The sequence below is a fragment of the Mus musculus genome, chromosome 11 (genome assembly GCF_000001635.26).
Source record: "Mus musculus strain C57BL/6J chromosome 11, GRCm38.p6 C57BL/6J".
Classification (NCBI taxonomy): Eukaryota; Metazoa; Chordata; class Mammalia; order Rodentia; family Muridae; genus Mus; species Mus musculus.
The window spans coordinates 36,955,742-36,981,681 of NC_000077.6; the positions used below are offsets into that span (position 1 = coordinate 36,955,742).

General features: G+C 38.7%; 1 protein-coding gene across 13 annotated transcripts in view; it reads right to left on the minus strand.

Moving 5' to 3' along the window:
* The window catches only part of Tenm2 (teneurin transmembrane protein 2), a 1,230,398-nt gene that overhangs the window by 949,086 nt on the left and 255,372 nt on the right, over nt 1-25,940 (minus strand). For 2 of the 13 annotated variants that reach the window (XM_030245994.1, XM_006533288.4), the window contains exon 3: nt 2,130-2,219. The exons of the other annotated variants lie outside the window; for them this stretch is intronic. The gene's annotated coding sequence lies outside the window, so the exon portion shown is untranslated. The remainder of the gene's footprint in view (nt 1-2,129; nt 2,220-25,940) is intronic. 13 annotated transcript variants of the gene reach the window in all.

Below are 25,940 nucleotides of genomic sequence, written 5' to 3' on the forward strand. Positions count from 1 at the left end.
AGACTGCCCTATTTGGGGATCCATCCTATATACAATCACCAAACCCAGACGCTATTATGGATGACAAGAAGTGCTTGCTGACAGGAGCCTGATATAGCTCTCTCATGAGAGGCTCTTCCAGTGCTTGACAAATACAGAAGTGGAGGTTCACAGTCATCCATTGGACTGAGCACATGGTCCCCAAAGAAGGAGCTAGAGAAAGGACTCAAGGAGCAGAAGGCATTTGCAGCCTCATTGGAGGAACAACAATATGAACTAACCAGTACCCCCCAGTGCTCTCTGGGACTAAACCACCAACCAAAGAATATACATGGTGGCACTCATGGTTCTAGCTGCATATGTAGCAGAGGATGGCCTAGTCCCTAGTCAGTCATCAATGGGAGGAGAGGCCCTTGGCCCTGTGAAGGCGCTAAGCCCCAGTATAAGGGAATGCCAGGGCCAGGAAGTGGGAGTGGGTAGGTTGGTGAGCAGGGAGAGTGGGAGGGAATAGGGGGTTTTCAGAGCAAAAATTAGGAAAGGGGATAACATTTGAAATGTAAATAAAGAAACTATCTAAAAAAATATCATCCTTGTTATGATTTTGATACTACAGTCTTCAAGTTGCTCTTGGTTGGAACCTAAGGCAGATTCCATTATCTTGGGTTGCTTCTGACCAAACATGACTCTCTGTAGCTATCAAAAACCAAACCAAACTAAACAAACAAACAAACCAAAAACCAAAAAGTAAAACAAAACAAATACCCCCCCCCCAAGTTTGTTAAAAGAAAATACCATTCAGTGGCACATCTGAGCTCAAAAAATTGTCATGAAAATAAAAACTAATTAATTTTAAATAACTATTTAAAATTAAGAAAGATGTCCCAACTGGTAATAAGGACACATGCACTATGTTCATAGTAGCCTTATTTATAATAGCCAGAAGCTGGAAAGAACCCAGATGTCCCTCAACAGAGCAATGGATACAGAAAATGTGGTACATTTACACAGTGGAGTACTACTCCGCTATTAAAAACAATGAATTTATGAAATTCTTAGGCAAATGGATGGATCTGGAGGCTATCATCCTGAGTGAGGTAACCCAATCAAAAAAGAAGTCACTTGATATGCACTCACAGATAAGCGGATATTAGCCCAGAAACTCAGAATACCCAAGATACAAGATACAATTTGCAAAACACAAGAAAACCAAGAAGGAAGACCAACGTGTGGATAATTAATTCCTCCTTATACTAGGGAACAAAATACCCATGGAAGGAGTTACAGAGACAAAGTTTGGAGCTAAGATGAAAGGATGGACCATCCAGAGACTACCTTACCGGAGGATCCATCCCATAATCAGCCACCAAACCCAGACACTATTGCACATGCCAGCAAGATTTTGCTGAAAAGTCCCTGTTATAGCTGTCTTGTGTGAGGCTATGCCAGTGCCTGGCAAATACAGAAGTGGATGCTCACAGTCATCTATTGGATGGAATGCAGGGCCCCCAATGGAGGAGCTAGAGAAAGCACCCAAGGAGCTGAAGGGGTCTGCAATCCTATAGGTGGAACAACAAGATGAACTAACCAGTACTCTGAGAGCTCATGTCTCTAGCTGCATATGTAACAGAAGATGTCCTAGTTGGCCATCACTGGGAAGAGAGGTTGCTTGGTCTTGTAAACTTTATATGCCCCAGTACAGGGGAACTCCAGGGCCAAGAAGTGGGTGTGGGTGGGGAGGGGAGCAGGGCAGGGGAAGGGTATAGGGGACTTTCGGGATAGCATTTGAAATGTAAATGAAGAAAATATCTAATAAAAAATTGAAAAAAAAAACCAGAAAAGTCACTGGCATTACTAACTGAAGGATATGTTTTGCTACCTAAAATTATTATTATCATCATTGCATCGAGCCTTTTCATTTTATCACTTGGCCAATTGATGTGTTTGAACAAGTTGGTTGATCTATCAAGTTTGTTTTTGTAACTTAGGTATGCAGGAACAAAAACAAAACGATTATTACCAGTAAGAGGACTCACAGAGTCACAGTGTAAGAAGCAGCATCTGTCAACACACTTTTAATAACTCTAAAATAAAAGGATTTAATTTTACTCCCACCTTGGTTGCATAGGCAGCCTTTCCTAAGGCATACTCACTGTCTACTACGGGAAAGCACTCTTAGCCCAGTGTCCTTGAGAGCTGAGGTCACCAATTCATGTGGCGAGATGCGAGTTTCCAGCCTGCTTCTAAAAAGTAATTAAAATTGCCTTGAAGCACTCAGAAAGATGGTAACCAAAATTATAAATCTTCTCCCCAAGCTTCCGCCTCTCCCACCACTGACAAACGGCCGTCACCGGTTGCCATTGCCTCTGCCAGCTCATTACTGCTATGCTGGGGCTTGATTCTGTTACATTTCACATTTCCTCCCTTGAACGGTGCTCACACTGCTTTTTTTCATCAGATGCCTAAGTGGGTTCCATCACTTTAGCAGAAAAGACTACAGAGATCTTGCCTGCGAGCCTTTGTCTAATTAACTAATCCTGTGAGCTGTAACACTGTTCACTATTAACTTTGTGCAATATCCTACTACTTAAGGGGCTTGACTTGTTAATCACTGACAGCCAGCTCCATGTATGGGCATATGTTTGTTGGTATGTAAGTGAGTATGTTTGTGGATGAGCGTGAATGTACGCAAGGGCTCTGCATGGACCGTTTAAAGTCTTCTTGATGTTGAAATGACATCATAACAATGATTGTTCATACCTCCCTCAATCTCATTACATTTCTTGTGCTAAGACTGGCCATTCTTTCTGCATGCTTGATCGGTTTCTATTTTGTAACTGGCATGAGACTTTTGGGGAGTACTGTATGGAGAGATAACCACTGCCACGTTTCAACTAAATTAGAAGTCTATTAATTTTGATTTTGGTGGGGGGTGCTCTTTCTTCTCCATTTCAAACTGATTTCCAAAAAAAAAAAAAAAAAAAAAAAATTGACAAAATTTAACGAGTAGAGATTTGCAGTTAGGACACACAAAGCAAACTTCTCATTTCTTAATTTGAGTTCATATTATATCTATCTTAGAATTCTAATCAAAATTTCCATTAGATGAGCATATTTTTAATAAATGTTTTATAATACATACACACACAACACACAACACACACAACACACACACACACACAAACACACACACACACACACACACACACACACACACACACATACCATATGTACTGATAGTATAATCAGGGACCTCCTTTAAGTAAAATGACTTCCTTCTGATCACATGTTATTGGTTGCCATCTTGTTTCAGGAGTATGGCGGGTACTTTTGCTTTATTGGCAAAGGATAGTCTTGTTTCTTTATTCTTTAGATCCCCACAACTTTTGCCTATCCTAAAACAACCTAGAAATTTCATTCTGAGAGTCCTTTCTCCTGCCTTTGAACTCCTCCATGTAAGTGCTTTTTAAAGGATCATTAAAGCATCAATTGAAAGGCAATATTGAATCAAGACGTAAGAGAGAAGCAACCTGAGGTAGATTATGGACTGCAGATCACTGCTTAGCCTCCTTCCATCTCCCAGCAGGGTTGATGGCTCAAGCATGAAAACTAGCTTCCTGCTATCTCCAATGCCTTCTCGTGGTATTATGTAAGATCAATTCTGAACAAAGATACACTCCAAAATATTTAGAGACAGAATATCCTGTGACCTCTGAGTGGACCTAAGAAAATCTGCTTTAAAATCTACAAAAGTAGAAGATAGTGCCCTGGTAATTTAATGCACTAGTAAATAAAAGGTCAAAGGCAATTTGCTTCCTGTTCCCCTGTGCCATTATATTGATATGTCTGGGGATAAAAAGCCAACCCTGGTTAATGTCCAGAGCAAGAAAGGATAAGCAAATTCACAATTGTGTTTTGCTCTCCAGCAACAGAGCACCGTGGACTGCTGGTTAGAAACTGTTAGGGTCCTGGGAGCCATGTGCACAGAAAATAGTCAGCACATTGTCAGACTCTGCTAGCTGTCCCTGGGTTTTATGAGCTGCTAAAAGCAAAGATGCCTCCCCATACTTGGAGTCCTAACCCAAAGCACCCACACAGTGACATCTTGTATGCCACACATCCAGATACCTGTCACAAGAATATAGATGTGCATATTTGTGTGTATTCTTATTTGAATATTAATGAAAAGATAAAGGTCTACATCTGACTACTATTTCATTAATTCCTAGACTTAGTTTTCCTTTTTTTTTTTTTCAAGTTTCAACTGTTTAATATTATGCAAGTCAGGGTGGTTACACTTATGTAAAAATTATAATATGAAATGTGGAAGTTTGCTGAAATCTTAGCCTCCTTGACTTCACACATAAACACATACACACACACACACACGTGCACACACACACACACACACACACACACACATACACACCCCTATTTGCTCTCCTCCCGTTTTCCCATGTGCCTCCTGAGAAGAGGAACTAAACAGATGGTTGTACCTTAGGCACTGGCTAAGTTACCGTAACTGGAAAAAGACAGGCCCTCCCTACTCCTCGCTGCCATGCAGAGCTCGCTCAGTGAGGCACTAGAGCAAGCCATGAGCCTGCAGCCTCAAAAGCTAATGAAGGGAGGAACTGAACACCCTCTGCCCGTCTTGTCAAGCGTGCTCCTCTCTGTATACAAGACTGAGAGCAGCAATAGATAATGAGCGAGCACAGGGCTTTTGAGCAGAGGTTTCTTGGAAAATGTCAAAGACACTGTCAAGTTAACCTTCCATATCACGAATACCTGCAAAGTCCCAGGTTCTTTGCATAAGCTATCAATTAGGTACAAGTTACTCGCTTACACCACACACCTAAAGAGTGTTCATAGTAAGATCAGTTACCTGATTCTAATGCCTATAGTGTCCAGGAATGGGCAGTCTTAAACACTTTCTCAGATTTCTTCCAGTGCTTTTCTAAACATTTCTTCCATCAGTTTATTGAATTTGCCTCTTGAATGTGAATAACCATAGCCCAGTTGCAGCATACTCAGTACAGAAATGATCCCTTTAGTTGACTGACATGTGTAAGCCAGCCCCTCCTAGGTATGAGGAATCATGGAAAGAATGAGAGTTGAGGCAGAGACAAAGAATATTGGAGAGAGATGATCTCAGTTTCCACTTTGGAAAAATGGGAGTACTATGTTTAAATTGAAGTAACTGTGAAAATGCCAAATTGCCTCCAAGAAGCAATGTTCAAATAGAAGACGTACAAACACCAGCAGATGTCACCTTCACCACCAGACTGTCTTCATCATCACTGCCAGTCATTAATAATATCATCTGGCAATGAGAAAAAAAAAACTGCCCCTTAGTGATTATTGATAGATTCTTGAGGCACAAGAACACAAGAACTAATACATGTTAGGTTGCTCGCGTTCCCTGGCTTGGAAGTGTTGGGATTCCAGTGATCTCTTAGCTTGGCAATACAGATGTTAGTAACTGCACTTATATTTAACTCTTGCTGAGTGGAACAATTCCACTGTTGCTAAAAATTTTGAATTTGACCTGTTCTGCCAGCATCTCATAATTTTGGTCAAATCAGGCACACATATTCAGTTCATCACAGAGAGGCACCCCAAATGTCAAGGGAAAACTATACAAAGAACAGTAGATGATCATCATGAACTTACTACCTGCTCAGAAAAGCAGATTGGTCAGCAGGAGTCTTTTCTTCAGTCAACTAAACAATGGATTTATAGAGAGAGGCAAAAGAAGGATGGTTCTAAGTTACTGTATGTAAGAAACAAGTGGAGAAGTCTTAAGGGACCAGGTAAGTAAGTATGCATACAGGAATTCTGCAGTCTCTTGGGGAAGGAGGTCAAAGAGGCACAACCAGACACAGAGGAAGAGGATGAGTGGAGAATACTGACAGTCCTTAGAGACTTTCAGTGCTGAAGGCAACACACTGAATGACGGAAATCCTTTGGGCCTCTATCTCTAAGCAAGAAAGCAGGGAGAGGGCACAATTCATTTCATCATTTTCCTCTGTGTGAAGGCATAGTCAATATTTTGTATTATTTTACTATTATAAGAAAGCAAATAGCATGCATTAAATCCTTGCTTCAATGATTACATGGTGCAGAAGTTGACAAGCAAAACGTAAAAATAGTTCAAAATAAGCAAATCATTTGCTCTGTGCATAAGATGTTCTATGAAAGCAGGGACCTTGTCTCTTGTTAGTAATCTATCCCTGCAGCTGCTAGCTCACCTAAAAAAGCTTTGTGGAGATAACTACGTGTTTACAAGAAAGACAGAAAAAAAATACTGGAAAATGTTTAAAAGGGTTTGGGTTTATAGCTGACACTTTGTTGGTGTCTAACTGCCCTGAGTTGTCTCGGGTCTATTGTTAATTTGCAGGATTTACACAAGAATTTCCATGCTAATTTTCTGACATAGTACCTTCCTACTTTGACAAACAAATAAAATGTAAGGATTCCCTTTTAAGATAGCCCCAGCTTCCTTAATTAAGACAAGAGCTAGACAGCTGCTTGGATTTTTTTTTCCAATAATAGAAATAGGTGGCTCCTATTTTTCTGAGTACTATTGCAATGCACAGTTAGATTCAATCTAACTTTAAAACAGTATGTGCTAAAGCCTAGAAAAATAAGAAAACAATAAGATTTTTTTTGCTACCATCTAGAGAGCCTGTCTTTAGAATATCATGGAGTCCATTGCAATTAATCAACTCTATAATCAGTCCCAAACATCTTAGACAATACTTGAATGGATGAATGTGTGTTGCTGTTCCAATGAAACTTTACTTACAAAACTTTCTGCCTTTGTATTTCTACAGTGGTGAAGCTCTCAGTCTTGATCACTTTTTTTTTTTTCCAACAACTCTGGGACAGTCAGAACAGAAGCTTATAACTGGTGCAAAGAATTTGAGACTCTTGAATGTTTAGATTTAAACAGGATATCTCTAAAACCCATTTTGAGGCTCAGGGAGCATAATGAAATGTGAGACAGAGAGGATGGGAAGGCATACTGTGAAGAATTGTCTAGTAGCTCTGACAAGAATATTGCAATCATGAACATACATCAACTATGCCCATGTTCATATGACCCTCCTACAAATACACATAGGGGACACAATACTAGGATGGGGATGAGTTGGGATGAAAAATGTTATCATCTTGAGTGGAAGAGAGATATAATAAGGTCATAGGGCCTTACTAAGACCAAAATACATTGTAAAACAAATTAAAGAAAATAAGCTAGTAGAAAACCAGGTGGCTGAATGGATTTCCTGTTAGGCTACAGGATGTCAGCACTTGCTAGTACTGAGATAAAGAGCAATGAAAAGCAGAAAGTTAAAAATTCTAGTGGAATGTGTGGTGTGTGTTAAGGATGTATCACTAAATCCCTACAGAAGTTGAGGATGTCCCAAGCAGAAGCTGTTTTACACTGCTGAATTAAAACCAGGCATCAGTGTGACTGCAGTAGGCAGAGAATGTGACTAGGAGAAGCAGTTTGTATTTGGGGAGGGTCCTGATTTGAAACTGATACATGTTTATCATTTACAAATCTAAAGTGTGTGTCTCTTAATAAGATATATTTGTGTTTAGCTGCTCTTGTAACAATACTTTGAAACTTGACCTTTCTCCATAATATATATCTCATTCTTGCCTGACTGTGCCTGATAATTATTATTGTGACAATTATTTTCTGGCTTTGAGGATTGTCAGTGTATATGAGAAGCAGCAATGATGGAATCAAATTACTTAATTTTTTTATGACTCAATCTCCTGTTTCAATGTCTCTATATTCTACTTGGTATTAGTGTGAAAGATGGTCCTGTTTATGCTAAATGAACAAGCATGTTGACAGTTCAAGTCTAAGATCTGGAAGAAGACACATACTAACAAAGAGACTCATTCTCACTCTTTTCAAAATAGGTCCTTATTGAAAAATCAGGAGAAAGAATTTTTGTGGTGGCTTAAGAGTCCATCTCTATAAACCCAGGTGTAAAGGACTTTTTGCAACCCAGGCTCACTCCATTGGCACTACTTGCAATTCAATAGGTGATATGAAAGAAGATATAACAACATGGGTACCCAATAGAAAATTTTGAGCAAATTTAAAAATAACTCGATCACATCAATCTCAAAATTATGTACTTGCATCCTTGCATTTCCTAATGAGTCCTCAAGGTATAGCATTATATTTTCTCAGCCATTAGCACTGCCATTCACCAGAAACATAATACGATAATCACTCGGAGGTTCAAGGAAATGAAAGTCTCTCACATTTGCCTACTGCCCTCTGTAGTCTAATATAGTATTGAATGTTACAACAGTGTAAGCTCCTTCATACATGCCGATAAAAGCCTCTGTGGGAGACAGCTGTGATGAAGTGCCTGAAATATTGAGGTAGCTTCTGATTTTTGATAGGGGAATGTTCCCTCCCAAAGCAATTACCCACATCCCTCACGCTATGAAATGTTTGTGTTCTGGTACGACTGGTTGAAAAGTGAATCCAGCTTCATCCTGCCTTTGATTATAAAAATGGAGGGCCACTCATATGAAGGAAGGAAAAAAAAAGGGCTCAAAGAAGTCATCAAAACCCCATTTTCAAAAGACACACACTCTTGAAATTCTGGAGATGGAAAAGAAAACTCTGTTTGATAATGAAGATTGGTCCTCAAAAGAGATAGGTAGGAACCCTGAGTAGGCATGATTGTCAGGGACAATAGCTGAAGACCCAAGGGACAAATGCAGTATAAACAAAAGAAGGACACAGATCAGAATCAAATGTCATTCAGATTGTATCAAATGCTTTCCAGATTCAGCAGCATGACAAGATGAAATTCTCTGTGGTGACACATCCAACTTCATAACCCTGCATGGGAACAGTGGAATTTTTAAAAGGACCAGGTGGATTTGGCCAGCAGGACACAGAGCAGAGACAACTATATATTCTACCATCCTTACCTGGAAGGCAATGTGGTCACCTGTAAATGTTTATGCTTTATGACTGATGTGGGTTTTTCTCACAGATTATCATTAATCTAAATTCTGTTTCTGGACTTCTGAAATCTTTTGTTTGTTTGCATTGACATAATTCTAATGCTGAGCCCTTTGAGGAATGTGTTACCTGCTTTGTGCTCTAACCAAGACAATCACCATTTTATTTAGATGCTCTTATCTCCACTTTAGAAAATTAGGTTGATTTAAAGATTATATCAAAGTGGAAGATCCAAGATCAACTCGTAACACCCACAGCTCACAAGTTCACGACTTCCTATAAATCCAACGCCAGGGGATATAATATGCTCTTCTCATCTCCAAGGGCATCTACATGCACACATACACTCCCCACACATATACACACTCACAATAAATACAACCCACACACAATAAATAATAAATAAATACAATTATGAGAAACTTTAAAGTTATATTGACATGGTGACATGATAGAAACTTACATATGAGTTCAAGACCCAGTTTAAAATCTAGACTTCACCAAAATATGATGTCACTTTTTCTTTCTTTTTTTATCTATTTGCCATCTATTATTTACCTTAAATTTTGGGAAATTAAAATAAAGAACTCTGTGTATAGCTAGCTTTCCTTACTATCAAGTTTTGGATAGTTAAAGTTTATCTCTACTAAATTAAATGTATTTACTAGAATTAAATGAATTAAAGGAATGACTATCCAGCTGATAGCTGAGTTTTAATTCCATGGCTTCCCTTTCTGGGTTAGCCATCTTCTTTTTATTTTAACCAAGTGTTGTTATGTGATTTTTAGAAAAATTAAATTCAAATTAAAATTCATTCCAAGAGAATTTGGCACCTCTCCTTGAGATGATTAGTGACAATTTGCAATCTTACAATCATTATGAATGATTGTTGTAATAAAGAGATGTTGAAAGGAGAGGCTCAATTGGTTGAAGTAGGAAATGACTCAGACGTCCCATTAATGGAATGTGACTCCATTTAGTCCCTGTTCTTGTTGACTTAACAACCACTGGTTTCTCCCAAAGTTGCAGAGACTATGCTGAACCTGGATAGAAAAAAAAAATGAGAAAAACAGGACTTGGACCAAAAGATTTCACTCACCCTTGAGAAATCAAAGCCAAACACATATGGTATAACTACACTGCCATGCCTATAAAGGGTTAAAAAGTCCCTGTTCCATAACTTTCTAAGACCCATTTCAAGTACCTGTCAGAGAGGCCTGAGTATATTATAAACTTTGATTCAATGATATATTCCCATGCCCTTAAAACAAACTTCCTCTATTAACTTCAACTAGCAGATTAGTTACATCCTTGGCATTCAGAAAGCTCAACATGAGAAGACACTGTCTGAATGTGAAGGTGACTTGATGATATTAACCATCCCATATCCTTAATACCCTAGAGCCCATCTAGGATAAATTCTTTGAAATAGTCATCTTGCCCATCTGCCTTTTCAGGAGTCATGTGGTATCACTGGAAGTCAATTAACTGTTAGGATTTTGTGCTTGACTCAGGTCAGAGTGAATCCAATAAAACATTAAAAAGGTGAAAAGCTGTCTCTTTCTATCTAACCCTGTACAGATCTCACCCATTGGGATGCCCACCCACAATAGGATGAAGTTAACAAACGTATTTGCCCGTTTACTTTATGAAACAGCACTAGCTCATAACATTAAATGCCAAGGGATATAAAGTGCTGGCAACATATTTTTTTCACAAGAGAAAAGGTACCCACCCAGCCTTATAACAATTTGAGTTTTAGAAGATACTCAATAATTGTATAGGTGAAGCCATCACAACTCAGTGCACACCCAGGTCAATGATGGGAGAGACTAAGCAATGGAACTACTCATTTTCCAAGATGAGAAGAAGGGCTCAAGTTCCTCTGCAAGGAGCTGCCAGGGAAGGGACAGAGGATGTGACACACACTCGATGGGCAAACAGCCCAGAGTTTAGGAACAAAACACAAACTACTCAACCATCTTGTTTTCTAAATCACTCATGAGTTTATTTCCGTGTGCAACAAAAGCCAAATTATTTTGAATATGCCCTATCTTGTCTACCTCATCTGGATTTCCAAAAATTGAGACTTAGACTGTGAGCAGAGGTGGAAGGGACCATCTTCACTAGGCCCAGGAACAACAACACACAAGAGTGACAAACTTGCAGGCTAGTCCTTGAGCCAGACACTAATATGTTGATTTCTTCAGCAAAAGTGAACCACATGTCTGTGATGCAGAAACACTCAGGTTCTCCATAGCCCCACTGTTCCTTCAGAACTGTAACTATAACTAAATAACTATAACTATAAATGAGCGCTTGCCTGTCTGCTTGGCAACAATTCTTGAAAGCATCCTGGCTGGCGTAAATGTTAAGGCAACAAAGAAAATGTTTCATATACTTTTTCTCTAAAGGGGAGCACAACTGTCCAGCATTTCTAGAAGGTTTATGAAGGGAAAGAGAATATTCTAGAATGGGTCAGGCTAGTACGGAAAGGGTATTATGTGAGTATTGAAGACTTGGTGAAGGATTGGGTTATAACAGTACTTTAACACAGGGTTGGTATCAACAAAATGGAGCTGGAAAGGCCATCCAAATGGAAGTCGTATATCTAAAACATGACAGAGAAGTGGATTTCTTAGCCTTCTATTTTGAGGTGAAAGCACTTCTAATTCTCTGCTTCACTCAGATAGCGTCTCCTCAGCAGTGTTATCCCAGGGGTAACCTTTTATTGCTCAGAGCTATCAACTTCACCTTGATGTCCTCTTGTTATTTGTGATAAAAAATTATAAATTTAGCTAAAGAAATATTCTTAATCTGTCTTAATCTCTTTTTACTCCTTTATGAAGTAAAATGAGTACTCGTCCTCTTACAAGGCCTAGAGTTTAGGGAAAGGTTTCGGGTACATGACTATGCAGAACACGGACACACTGCTCCTTCCAGTAAGCATGCACTCATGTGAGCAAGCCTCACTTATTCGTATGCTTACGCAAAGCAAAAGGCCAGGGCCGGGGGTGCAAAGGCTGAGAATTTGTCTTTTCTTCAAATTTCTATGTTTAACCCAAACTTTCAAGGTGATAGTAGAAAGATATCAGGTCACTGAGATGTCCTGAACTTGTTAAGGGGATTAGTGGCCTTATAAAAGGGACATGGCAGCATCTGTCACCCTCTCTTCCCTCTTTATAATACATGGACCTTTCCACTTGGGCGGAAAAAAAAGCCTGCCCTAAAGGCAACTACACCTCATCTCCTTTTTGTTCAGCCATACAGTTTTATGAGCTCTGAAGTAATGAAAACCCATTAGTAGAATCCTTGTGTATGCAATTATGACTATTTGTACATGCATACATATATATATATACACACACAATTAAACATGTTTATGCACTGGCAGACATATATGCACATATACACACATACATACACAAATGCAATATGACTACACACACATACACATATCCATTCATATACAAACATGCACACACATGCATATACACACACTCATACACACACACACACACACACACACACACACATATAAATGAAGATCTTTCCTAACTTTCATTCCTCATATTTTCCCAATGATTTTAAACAAGGACAAAAACATTTTAAAATTTAAAGTCAACATGTCTCAGTAAACTCATTCTAAAAATGTGTTGTAACCTCCCTGTTCATTATACAGATGAGGACTTTAGGGACACTGACCCAAAACTAAACAGCATGCAAGTGGAAGAGCCTGGAATTGAACCTAGTCTGATACAAAACTGGAACTCCTTGACTGTCTCCCTTAGGTGCACTGAAGAAGCAGAAAGCCCCAGGGACTGGGCTTTCTATTCAGGAGAGAAATGATGTGCATCTTTCAATTAGAGCAATTACAGGGTGACACAGAAAAGTATGAATTTATTCAGGACAAGCTCTCTCCATACACGTTCAAGGGAAGCAGATCAAGGAATAGATCCCTGTAGGGGAAGGTTAATCAAAGAGGTTTTTTTGAAGGATATAAATATTGAGGCTTTAATATTTCAATTCATTATTGGTGACCTGTTTCTGCCACAAAAGACAGAAATGGTCCCCTTAGTCTTCTGCCTAGAAAATAATCTACTCCTCCCTCCTGTTAATTCATGCTTCTTTTACACTGGAATAGAGTGACAATGAGGATAAAGATGGTGATGACAACATTAGCAATGCTTATTATAACAGTGTTCCCATCAGGGGAGGCATGCTACATGGAAGAATCCAGGGGAGGGTCTGCGTGCCTGACCTCATGTAGTCCACAACCCGGTGGCGAGAGGTGATCGACACTATGCATCCAGGCATAAAGTCAGTAGTGCTGAGATTTGAAGAAGTCATTGTGTGAGTTAAGATCAAGTGGCAAAGATGTGATCAGGATGCAGATAATACCACCTCAGCATCAAGTTCCTCCCATTGCTGTCCTCATACAACCTTTGTTTTCTGGTAGCTTTTTAAGGGTCAGTGCACAGGAGAATCTCCTTGGAAGCATAGAACCCTGATATATACAGAGCATGCCTTTTCTTAGTTAATGTGTTATGGATGTCTACAGCTCAAGAAACAGTAGTTTAACGAGGTCCCAAGCAGCACATGTGTTGCTGGACCTGAGACATGCTTTGAGAATCATGACCTCCTAACCTGTAATGTAACTGCCCTCATCTTCAAATTAATGCACTGAAGACATAGAAATTCAATATATGCTATACTCATGAAGAGACATTCCCCCAGCAGAGTTTATCACCATCATCACAGTGTTAGGTATTATTGTGGTATTTTATTCTTGATGACCCTATTCACATATTCCATAAGCAACCCAGCCAGGACCACTCTCCACTCCACAGTCTAACACTACCTTTGTGCTACCACATCCATGATTAAATTTAACCTGTGTTAGTTACACCACAACCAAGCCCAGGTTTTGTGCTTTATTTTTAATTCTACAAGGCAAAAAACATATGTTCACTTAGTGTGCTTTTCTGCCTTCATGGTGCCTAGTCAAGTGCCTGTCAAGCATATCTTGAAGTGTCTATTATTTAATAATAAATGACTCAAAAGCAGACAATGTAACTAGAAGAGATTTTAAATTATACTCTTAGATTCAAGTTCGCAGAAGACTTAGGTTGGTCCTGTACATCTCCTGCTTCTGAGCCTGATACCAGCCCTTAGTTTTTGCACCGACCTAGATAGAGGCACAGAAGAAGAGATAAACAGACAGTGTAATTACAGTGACATAATGGTTAAACTTTTATAGCTGAGGGGAGCAGCAAATAGGATTTTAAAAATCAAATTAAAACTGTCATTCCACAACATTAAGTTTCCAGAATTTTCATTTTTTAATATTAATGATTTTTTTCCTCCAAAAAGGAACAAACAATGCTAATTCTACTGCTACAATACTGTTAATGAAGAAATAAAGAATAATTTATCATTGCATAATTAACACAGTACAGTTAAGCATGTTTTAATGATTTTGTATAATGGCCTCTCATAACTAGATGATACTTTTTAGTCATAGTGAAAAGAATGAGAGAGGACTATGTTGGGAATCACTAATGAAGATGCATAAACTGACCTGGATTGTAGTTTACTCTTTTATGTAAAGTGTTTACAGGATCACATGGTGGGCTTTGGCACTGGTTTGATCCTGGATCTGAAGGTGACCAGATGGTTAGTAAAATATTTTAACTGATTCGAGAAATCAAAGGCTAAGAAATAAGAGGCTGAGAATACAATTCTTGCAAACCAGTAGGCTTTCTTCTTTGCTTCCAAATGGAATCAACACTTGAATTTATTTGTGCATTAGCTACTGAAGGTAGGAGGATTTTGTTATTTGGAGCCATTTATAGCAGTTTACATTTGCTGGAAATAATGAGGTTATTTCTTGTTTTCTGTTCAAACAGGTTGGGCCAGATTATCTGGGTTGGGGAAAAAGAGGAAAGGCATGAGCAGGGAGGACTTTAAAGATCAGATTAAAGGAGGCTAAATTTTTCCTTTCTTCCCTTTTTCTTTAACTGTCCCCACTATTTGATGATTTTTGACACTAAAGAATATATATATATATATATATATATATATATATATATATATATATATCTGCAAGACATAAAACATATATCAAGTGTGTATCCATGTGTGAAGTTTGGGGTCAAGCTAGAGTAACCATTTGCCCTTGAAAAACAAGTAACTCCACAGCCATGTCTAGCCTGCAGACATATTAATCTGTTTCATATTGATATAGCTGTTTAGTGATTAACATATGTAAATTGGGAAATTACAGATCAAATATATCCTTCAGTCTGCTCTTTTGAAATGGGATCATTCAATAGCACTGATTTGGTGACATGGAATGTACAGAAGCCAGGTGTAAACCTGTCTAGGTTTATACCTAGACCCTCCTAGAGAAAGATGCCCCCAGAGCTCAAAGTTCTTTGGTCTCTGGATCCCTCCATCTCATTGGATCATGAATGTTCTGTTTGGACTCTACTAATGTTTATACTTGACTTTGCTTTATTAAATTTCTAGCCCAATGCTACAAAAGGGAATGTGTGATATATGAATTTGTTAGCTACATCCATTCTTGGTCCACCCCCAGGCATGTAGAACCAGAAACTGCACCGTGACCAGCACTCCTTGTACTCATGAGGTCCCACGTCTTGGCTCTTCATCTTACAAGCTTTCCCATGAATCTGTGATACTGATACAGGTTCAAGCAGGAGCCTCATGAATCTAGTGTAGTTTTATTGTCTTTCCTGCCCCCCCCACACAGTGCATTAAGATTCTATCTCCTCCTACTGGCTTGCATTCCCAGAAACTTGTGAAAGGTCACTAGGAAGGGGCTCATAGTGACAAAGCTTGTACCTTAGAAACTCAAAGATCATGTGTCTCTTATATAACCTACTCAAGAGGGAAAATCAATTTCTTAAGTAAAGTCTAGGTCCTTTATATATTCTCTGGGTTATAGTTAAAATGTTAACAGGTATAATTCCAGCTTTTATCCCTGTCTATATACATATTTCTAAAAAGTCAGGGGAGCCACACATTTGCTGAGAGGCTAGGGAGGAAGTAAGAACCTGCCTTTTGACTTTGCATTAAGTATGGCATGGAATTTTAAATAATAGTAAAATGTGATATTGTATTGAACTTCCACATTAGTTCCTCTGTTAGTTTCTCTCCCAGGAGAAGGACATACCTACAAGAGGGAGATTATACATAGGAAAAAAGAATCCAACAGCCGTGTGTTTGGGGCCTGTATTGTTACATTACACAACACTGAGCAGCATGTGTGTAGGCAGAGTTCTCTGGATTTTTGATTACATGAGAAAATTCAGGGTGACTTTAGGTATTGGGAGGAAATAGAGAGGTTAATTACACATATGAGAACAGTTTTGCATATGTTTACATGTGTAGAGACAGGCTCTGTAATTTTAAACATATCTTATCCAAGTTTTCTTTTACTTGAAGTCTTACTTATCTGAAACTGCTAAGGATACCACAGTATATGTGAAAAAGAGTAAATTTTGCTTGCCAAGAAAACATAAATCAGGCTATCTTGAAATGATGCTTGGAAAAGGTAATACTTCTTTCTTTTTACCTATTTTTAACAAGTTTCAAATTATATTTTACTCTTTGTTATAAAATTTGAAAAACAAAAGAGTGTGTGTCTTTCTACATTCTGGATCATTATGTTTGGCCATCCTTTTCATGTTTGTCATCCATATTTGAGCCCAGAAAAATCTTTGCTACATCCATCTTGCAATTTTTGAGATAATTTGATTACATTGCATTGTGTGCTAGGCATGTTTCAGAATCCACTTTTGAAATACTATGTGAAAATACATAGTACCAACATCCAGAAATATTTGATATTGAATGTTGATTCTTTCATTATTTATTCTGTAAATAAAATAAAAATACATAAATAAATTCTTTGGCCTTTTCTTTGCTTTGTTTTCATGAGTTTCTAGGTCACTCTCTTCACTTTATCTAGCTGCTTAGATCACTGCTTTCCTTTGCCTCAATTAAGTGGGTATTTCAACCCCAAGAGCTATTATATAACCTTTATAGTGAATCCTTTTATTTTCAATTGATTTCTTCCTCCTTAGTCCTATAATAATGAATTACGGTACACCCAAAGATTTGGCCATGTATATTTTCAGTGTCATATACTTCATAAAGTCTAAGAGTTTGGAAACACCGTTGCTCAACCATAGAAGAATGAAGTAATGAACTGTAGAGCCACATACACATACATGTGTATGCATTTGTGACTTTGTGCACATAAACACAAATCACACAGACACACATCATATGCACACACATGTATATATGTGTGTGTGTATATGTGATGTGTGTGATGTGTGTTTGTGTATATGCATATATGCATCAGAAAAAGCAGGTCGTACTTTAAGGCAAAGCAATAGTGAGAAGTTATTTTCTCTTTTTTGCATATTCTATTTCATCTGTATAACCTAATTTATTGATATAGAACCTTAAGCCCTTCCATCAAAAAATCTTGATCTATAAGCTGTCAAATAGAAAGATCTCATCTCAGCGTGGTGATACATAAAAAAGTACAATTTAAACTCCCAGACTGTTGAAGAAAAATGTAGAATTTTTACTGAAAATTTTCTCCAACTCTACAGAGGGATTAATGGAAAAAAATCACATCTCACAGTATTGAGCAAACCTTCTTATCTCTTTGCACAGCAAAACTTCCTGAAAGTTGTTTACCACTTGATCGTCCCCAAATCTAACCCAAGAGCAAGTAGCCAGGTCCTCTCTTTTCTTCCTCAAAGACCCTCAAACCACTCTTCCATTAACTTTTCTTTCCCCTGACTTCTCCTTTCTCTTTCCTGCCACCTCTTCATGGAAAATTCCAACCCCTCTATCTTAACCCTTAAGAGTTTGTTCTACAGTAGTTCTCTATACTATAACAACAAACCAACCAATCAGACTAAAGACCTGCCTTGATAAATTACATGGATATTTCAATATTTATGTTATATCTAATACACTACCAATGATCATCACAGTGTCCTTTGGAGGTTTTTCCACACTTGACTTCAGTCCCAACTCTGTGTCATTATAAATATCCACAACCTCTGTAATCAGTGGAAATCTGAAAATGAAGACATGTCAGAAATGCTCAGGCAGTTCCCACTATTCCATTTTGCTCTGTTTGTTAGCTTTTAAAAAATTCTTAAAAATTCAGGAAAACAACTTGACTCCCCATCACCTTTATTTTCTCATCTGTGAAATAGAGAGACAGCAGCATCTGTTTCTTAAAACTCTGGCTGAATAAAATTACTATTTATTAAACAAAAAATTCTTTTTATAAAAAATATGATGTGTGTATTATCTTTTTTTCTTTCCTTTGTTTCTTTGCTTAGACCAGATACCCATGGCTTAACCAGAGCATGATTATTTGTCATGGGAATAACTACTGGAGAACTTTCATTTATTCCTCCAAGTTGATACCCATGCATTGTCAATGGTTACTAACCCTGAATGCAGGCTTTCATTTGTAGCCTGGGGTCAGGGGGATCCCAGAACTCTACAGACAAAGTCAAGCTCATTGGCTTGCCTCACGTGTGGTGCTAGTTGGCCAGCACCAGACAACATACCCAAAGGCACTTCATCACTTACAGGGTGGGCAACCACTTAGCGTAGGATCACATCCAAAACCCCAGTGCCAAAGCCAAACAAATGCATAATGGATGGGGAAAAAAAGAGAATTTAACCAAGTAGCAATCACAGCTTCATGAAATTTCCTAAGACATTTTCAAAGCCACCATGAAAAAAAGCAAGCAAGCAAACAAGCAAACAAACAAAACTTGCTCTTTCCAAACAGGGTTGAAAATAATCCTTACTTCTGGACAATTCTAGGGAAGAAAAATAATATTACTGCAATCTGTGCCCTGCTGTGTAACTGAAACAAAGCACAAACGATGGGAAGAAAAACCCAGCCTTCAGTCACACCACAGCTCAACTCTGGAACAGGTGTCATGATAAGCTACTGTTTTGTGCAAGCTAATACTGATGGATTATTATTTTCTAGTTGTGAGTTTTGTATCTTAACTGCAATGGTCTACAGCTTCTTGTTCTCTTGCTTTAACTTTCCATACACGAATAAATCCTGAATAAAAATAGCTCCAACTGCAGGGCTATATAAGGGTGAAGTCTGTGTTTTCATACACAAGGAAACATTTATGCCAGTGTTTTACATAAAACTCCTAGAAGTTTTGCATAAAGCACATTGAGAAGGAGAAGAGGGCAGTTTATGGTCAGCCTGTCATTCCTAATTAGCACCAATTCCCTTAGCTATTTTATTCATGCTTTCAGAGATAAGTGCTTTTAAATGGGAGGACATGCCTTAAAGGGAGAACATGGCTTTTAGCAATCACCCTTTGAAATTAGGACCTTCATAATGGTGTAATTTCTGATACATTAAATACAAGTCTTCATTACATACCTTGAAAAAAAGATTTGACCCTTTATCCAAAAAACATAAAGGAGTTTACCAAGAAATAAATATTGTCATTCAAAAATCCACAATTAATAATGCCAATAAACAACACTAAAATACTTCAAAGAGTCCTCATATTTCTTATAGTTTGACAGACCAAAGGATTAAAGTTCTGAGTATAGAACCCAAGAAAAGGAAAGAAAGAAAGAAAGAAAGAAAGAAAGAAAGAAAGAAAGAAGGAAGGAAGGAAGGAAGGAAGGAAGGAAGGAAGGAAGGAAGGAAAGAAAGAAAGAAAGAAAGAAAGAAAGAAAGAAAGAAAGAAAGAAAGAAAGAAAGAGGCAAACAGAAAAAGAAAACTAACCAAACAAAAACAACCTCTTAGGATTGTAAAATATGAAGCCACAAAAAGTTAAATAAACAAACAAACAAACAAACCCTCAGCAACACATATGTAGTTTCTATTTTACCACAGTTATATAAAATCTAAACTCATTCATTCCTGTGACTTTTAAAGATATAACTGAGTTAGCATCTTCTAACTGTCTCACCTCAGTCTTACTAACTCTACTCTCCTGTAGATACAATATTCTCTTTCTCCTTCTTGAACCAGCCAAGAACATGCTCACCCAGAGCCTTAGCACATCTCTTAGTAGGCCTTTTTCCTCCAGCCATGCTTGACTGCCTCCTGGCCCTCATCTCACAAGTCAGGTGTCCCTCCCCTGCCCTTTGTACCAAACAACACTTCCCATCTACTTATCAAATTCAATACGCATCTATTATTTCCTATCAGATATTCGTTTTATTATTTAGCAGTCATCCTTCTCTATCATAACCTGGTTAACTCCCTACCCCTCACTGGCCCAGTTTATTGTCAAGATCTCTCCTCATTTCTTTGCCATATAGTTGAGGCACAGCACTCAGTAAATACAGCAAGAGACAGGCTGGAGGATGTAGAGACAAGGGCTAGTTATTGGGATGACCCAGATAGAATCTACTCTAACTTGGAAATAGGATAGCAGGGTGGAGGAATGACTTTGGCACAAATGCATAATGGGAGAGCTATAGCAACTTTCGTGTCTATGTGAAGCACAGCAGGGCGAGAGCGCTTTCTCTGGGCATTTAGCACTAGACATGCTCTGACACAAATGCCTTTCTCCTGGGGCTTCCTTTGAAGAGTCTGAATGAGGTAACCCTAGGTGGGAACAGTATCAAGAAGACAACTGTTCCTGAATCTGCCCTTTCTCTCTTTTAAGCCTTTTTCTCCAGGTTCAGCGCACTTTTACTGTGATCTGTGGATGCTCCAGAGGCTGTGGTCACCATGCCAGCCATTCTTCGGGACCATCAGCCATGCTCCTGTTACAATGACTCAAGTACAGAAAGTGGTTTTCGTTGTCCCACATGCTAGCCTCAAAACTTGTATTAAACATCTCGGTGAAGTGAAAGCAAAGAAACAAAAGAAACAACGCATTTCACACAGGGTTGGTAGGCATGATTTACATGCCTGGGTTCCAGATTGTTTCCCTTGTAACAATCCTATCTGAGGAAGGTGAATGGAAGGGATTATCATGGTAGAATGTTCAGCAATTTAACCTGATATCAATGAAAATGACAACTGACTGGAAGATAGATTTCCAACTAGGATTCACGTAGTACCAAGTATGAAACCATGAAGATACAGGGCTCCCAGAGCAAGGGAGGGATGTTGGATGCTCTTAGCATATTAATATATTTAGGGAAAGAAGAAACATATTACTATCTTCATTAAAACATAAGTAAACTTAACCGCAATCTGAGTTTCAGAAATATGTTTTCAGTCAGGAAATCATAAGAATTCTAACAGAAAAGTAGGGCTCGTGCTAAGGTTTAAATGGTCTATTATCATATTGTGTAAACAACTTAGTTATTATGATAATGTAGGTTGGTAGGTTGGCTTCTTCTAGCTCTGCATTAAAAGATTGAATCTGAGACAAATGGGACTAAAACACTGACTGAAAGCCAGGGAGTTCTATACTTATATCTAACTCACGAAAAAACACATGGTGTTTGCTCTCGTCCTACATAGCAATAAGTTGAATAAGATTATATTATCACACTTCATTTAATGTCTCTTTAGAGTGCTACTACATGTGAGGTCCAGGTTAAGCATTTATCTGAATATACCTTTTTGAAAGACTAAAAAGCTATAGCTTTTTTTTTTTTTTTAGATCTGGTTGTGCTGTCACCTCTGGGAATATGATATGACCTACAGCAATCATAAGATCATGTTAGGGTCACCTGTTTAAGATTCAGTTGAATGAAATATGTTATTACTAGTTGATCCTCTACCTTTGGATACTCTTCTATACAGTTCAAATTTAACAGTTCTGTTACAATGTATCTGAGAACTACCAATAAAAGGGAAGGAAAATGTCCTCCACCATTTCCAGGGGAACCCATTAACATCATTTGTGCAGTCTCCATTGCTTGGCTTCACCTGACATGTTTGTATGTTAAAACATGATGCCCAATTGGACAGCGGTAAGAAGTATCTTGAAAGGAAAGTTACATCTCTAGGGTTCTAGTTTCATAACCCTTACCATTCTAATAAGCCACTGGAGTTCTGATGAATATTTGATGCCAAAAGTTCTGGTGAAAAGAGTGAGTGTATTAGTGATTGACTCTGGCACGCACACACTTGTCCTTCTACCTTCTACTAGGAGATGGTCCAAGCAGAAAGGCCAGCACCAACTTCTAGTGCTTTGTTATTATACCTTACCAACTCTAATAAATTCAACTATATTTTCTTTTTAAAGATAAACTAACCTTACTGTAGCACTCTACTGAGAAGGAAGGTTTGGCTGAAAGAAAAATCTGAAAATGTTCAAATAGCTCTACAAATTGGCTAATGGGTAGAAAAGTTGCTGGGAATGACTGTGAAACATGGTTGTGAACCCTGAAGAAAGATATTTACCGAAAGTCTTGAACTTACACATTATTTAAGTTATTATGATCTTAACAGTGGCAGAAATATGGATTATACAGGCCATTTTGATGGGAGGTCACATGGAAATTAGGAGTAACATATCACAAACTGGGCCAATGACCACTCTTGCTACAAAGTGGGAAATTTTGCTGAACTGTGTTACTGCCCAAGGATTTCATGAGAGGACACTGTAGACCAATAACTAGGATATTAAGCAAAAGAAACTGCTAAGCAAAATACAGAAGATGCTGTGTGTCTGCTTTTAGTCATGTGTGGGGGAAAATGTGTGTGGAAAAATTAATTAATTATGTGAAACTTGAAATGAAAACTGAAACAAAATAGAAGGGGAAATTGTGAGTATTCGAAGGTAAAAGGGCATCTTTTGAAAGATAGGTCAAGGGTCTATCTGAGCCATCTTTGCTACAGATAAACGTGGACAGAAGATGCCAGGAGTTATTCCCCAGTCTTCAAGATAATGGGAGAAGAACATCAAAACTTTCCAAAGAGAGCTGAGGCTGCTTTGCCCATCACAGATCCAGAACAAGAAGTTGAACCCTAGATTTCCAAAAGCATACATGGGGCTGCTTTAACACTCAGTGCCCTAGGTACCCTCAAGACTCTGCTGCCTGAATTCCAGTACAGTTTTCCTAGTCCACCTACGCTGTATCTGCCACATCTCAAGTTGAAGTGTTACATTGGTGGGATTCCTGCGATGTTAACTCTACAGAAACACTCAATGTATAAGCTTTGTTCAGATTTTCAGCAGTAGTAGCTATAGATAGCCAGTGTATGTCCTGGAAGAAACTTGTGGCAGGTAAGGAGTCACCCACAGATGCTCCCCTAAGGCAAAGTGTAGCAGCACCACGTCAAAGAAGTCTTCCCACCTTAGACTCAGAAATTTAGGTCAACCAACTTAGTCAGTGTTCTACTGTTGTGTAAAGATACCATGACCAAAGCAACTTCCAATATAAAGCATTTAATTGGGGCTTGCTTATGATTGCAGGGAGACAGGGAGGAGAGGAAGAGAAGGAGAAAAAGTGATGGGGGTAAGAGGGTCTGGAGTTGGATTTTGAAACCTTAAAGCCTACCCTCTGTAGTATACCTCTTACAACAGGCCACATGTCCGAATCCTTTCCAAATAATCCCACTAACTTATGACAAAGCCCTCAAATATATGAGCTTTTGGGAGTCATTCTCACTCAAACCACCACTCTAAGTCAAGGCAGCTATAGCTTGAGATGCTGCAGAGATGAGTTTCCAATCTGTGCAAGCTGCTGGTAAGAGGAGCCCAGCAAGGACAGAGGGAAGAGTAGAGGTGTTTGATGCCTTAAGAACACAACCTCATGTCAGTATGTTCATGACACAGGGCATGGAGTCAAAGGAGATCCTGCCCTACTTCTTTGTTATTTTCTCTGTTTCATTCTGGTCTGACATGTGACTGGTTATTTATTTCTTCTTGCTTATTTCTCTGTTGGGGAAAGGGAATGTCTATCTAATGTCTATTCTATCTTTTTAAAAATAATTTTTATTAGATATTTTCCTCATTTACATTACCAATGCTATCCCAAAAGTCCCCCATACCCTCCCCCCCACTCCTCTACCCACCCACTCCCACTTCTTGGCCCTGGCATTCCCCTGTACTGGGGCATATAAAGTTTGCAAGTCTAATGGTGGGCCTCTCTTTGCAGTGATGGCCGACTAGGCCATCTTTTGATACATATGCAGCTAGAGTCGATAGCTCCGGGGTACTGGTTAGTTCATATTGTTGTTCCACCTATAGAGCTGCAGATCCCTTTAACTCCTTGGGTACTTTCTCTAGCTCCTCCATTGGGGACCCTGTGATCCATCCAATAGCTGACTGTGAGCATCCACTTCTGTTTGCTAGGCCCCGGCATAGTCTCATAAGAGGCAGCTATATCTGGGTCCTTTCAGCAAAATCTTGTTAGTGTATGCAATGTGTCAGCGTTTGGAAGCTGATGATGGGATGGATCCTCGCATGATCATGCGTGATATTTTATGGAAAGACTCATCCTGATTGAGTTGAGACATTGGACTTTCCATTTGATATTTTCTTTTGTTCTTTGCTGTTTTGAAACAAGATTGTCCTTGGTGTCTCTGCCTGGCTTGGTACTCACTATATACCCCAGCATGGTTTTGAACAGGTAACAATTCTCTTGCTTCAGTTTCCTGCACTGGGATCACAGATGTATTACAGGCAGGGGTTACCATGCTCCTGTTGACTTAGAAATGAAATTTGTTGAAAGTTTAAAACTACTGCGGAGAAATGAATGCATTTTGCATATAAAAATTAGTGTGAATTTTGAGGCTGCAATGGTTTGAATGTGTCCTCAAGGTTTCCATGTTAGACATTTAATCCCAGCCGAAAAGTATCGAGGGGCCAACCCTTTACGAGATGGTTAGGTCATAAGGCCTCTGCCTTCCAGAGTGCGTTAGCTAACTTAGACATGGGTGGGTGCTAATAACATGAGCTAGGCTGCTTTCTTCCCAGTCTTTCATATATGATTTCCTGGTCTTTTGCTTTTTGCCACATATGACACAGAAGAAGACCCATACCAGGTGCGGCCACCTGGATATTGGACTTTCTTGCCTCTGGAGTTATGAGAAATTAAGTTCTTGACGATAAAAATCATGTAGTCTGTAATTCGGATAAGGTAGATTAATATGGTGGGAGCCTCTGTTCCTTTTCCTACTCAGCATGTCATAATGGAGATAATATTGGAAGGCTTATGGTGAAGGTGGCAGAGTCTCTGTTAGTGTTACTCCCTGCCTTCCTCAGTTGACAATATGAAGGAAAACCACTCAGCTGCTACTCACCTGGCTACCTGAATGGTTGAAGTAAATATTTTCTTTGAGCTGTTTTAGAACACTGTTTGGCCTCCATTAACAAACAGCTATAGTCCATCACACTTATTGAACTATACAGAAGGCTAATATTTTCTCAAGCTTTGGGCTCAGTATCTCCTCTCCCTCAATATCTTTCTTTATCACCTTTGACACTTCTATTCTGCAGCTTTCTTTGTTTCTGCAAAGTTTTCCCTAACCTCAGAGAAGATATTTCATAGCCCTCTAAAATTTTCTCTTTTGGGTTTCAGAAGCATGGAGCAAATTAACCTTGTGAACTCCTACTTGAGCTGATGCCAGGAAAACTCTATCATCTTAGGCTCCCCAAAAAGGCCTGACCTTGGCCCTGAGTGCAGTTATCTCCCTCAGTTAGTTTTCCTGAGCAAGCGTTGCCAAGGAATTTTCTGCGCTGAAAGAATGGATGATGATTCATCCCTAATATTCCTAAGCAGAGACCTGTCTTAGTGTGTAGTAGGCGTTCAATAAATATTTAACTGATATCATCTATCCTTTGTGCCTCCAGGAAGACTAAGCTGGAATTCCAATGTTCTTCACTTTGAATGTGTAGAAAACATTATGCTCAAAAGTAAAAAAAAATATATGCCCACAGTTTCCATGAAGGTCGAAAAACCACCACATTCTTACTAATACAGAATCCAAAG